Genomic DNA, 1433 nt, shown 5'->3' with positions numbered 1-1433 from the left:
CTTTGGCAGGTTAGCTGCTCTCTGACAGATGGTCGGATTAGACAGGGTTTGGAGATGGCCACTTTAATCTGAAGAGCTAATCCCTCACCTACCTCTGCGATTGGTGCAGCAATCCCCGCAGAGAGGAGAGGATGACCACCAGCACCACAGTCATGTGGTCGAGAGAGTTTCAGATCACTCTCAAACAAGTAGAGATCATTGTAGAGGGGAGTTTAATCTAATGGCATGATGATGGTTTTGTAATTTAACTGTCTGGTCATGGTGACACAGAGTCACGGTAAGTACTCGCAGAGAATCACACCAGACTGTGCTTTACTGCTTTCTTTTTACTGCAGAAACTTTCAGGCCTGTTTCACCCAGACCACATTTCTCTGTTCAACTGGTGACCACAGCCAACAATGATGTCATTTTGATCGTCAACATTTATTTACATATATGCTTTCTGTAACATGACGTGAAAATGTCGTTCAATTTCTGACACTCGCACTCATTGGAGTCAAATTTGGCAGAGGATAGGTCAGCACAGGTAGTCTGAATATACATCCCGATACACACTAAGCACCTGTCTATCATAGGAAGCAGGAAAGACCTGCCATTCTGGAGACACTCAGACCCATTTAGCTCTATAGGTCCAGCATCGCACAAGGGCCTTTCTGCATGGAGTTTGCCTGTTCTCCTCGTGGTTGGGTTTCTCCGGGTTCTCCGGTTTCCTCCCAAAGTCCAAAAACATGCAAATTTGGAGATTAGGCACACTCTCTCTAATTGACCATAGGTGTGAGTGAGAGACTGGATGGATGGTTGTTTGTCTCTATGTGACCCTGTGGTGTGGTGGAGTGGCCACCTGTCCAGGGTTTGACTCCCCCACCCCCCCCAGTGTAGTAATTTGATATTTTCAATATAGTTATTATTGAATATAATCTGCATTTTCCTTCCTGTGTGTTTGTATGCTGCCCAATTTACACCACAACAATACAATTTACTGCTTTTTATAAAGAGATAAAATTAATATTGTATTATATTTCTCACATGGCCCCTTGGGGAACATAATTGCCCACCCCTGGTCTAGCATCACAATTTCTTCTACGCTAATGACACTTTTTTCTGCGTCGAACACGTTCATTTCAAGAGCTGAATGTTCACTTGTTGCCTGACACATACAGTAGCATCCACTAACAGGTGCCACTGTAATGAGATAATCATTATTACCTTTACCCGTCTGGGATTTCTACATTATGACACACATGCACACACACATTGTCATAGGTCAACTTAAAGGGCTTTGCATAGATTTATCTTAAGCCTAATCCAAAAACTAGCTTTTAAACCGGCCCCAATTCAATTGTGGTCTGGTCTGAAATGTGTTGTCAAATGTAGCCTGCAATAAAAACACATAAATACAAATGCCCAGTGTCATCTGCCAACTGCTGCTGTAG

This window comes from Solea solea, chromosome 14, assembly GCF_958295425.1.
Source record: "Solea solea chromosome 14, fSolSol10.1, whole genome shotgun sequence".
NCBI lineage: Eukaryota > Metazoa > Chordata > Actinopteri > Pleuronectiformes > Soleidae > Solea > Solea solea.
Note: the sequence above shows the minus strand (reverse complement) of the source record.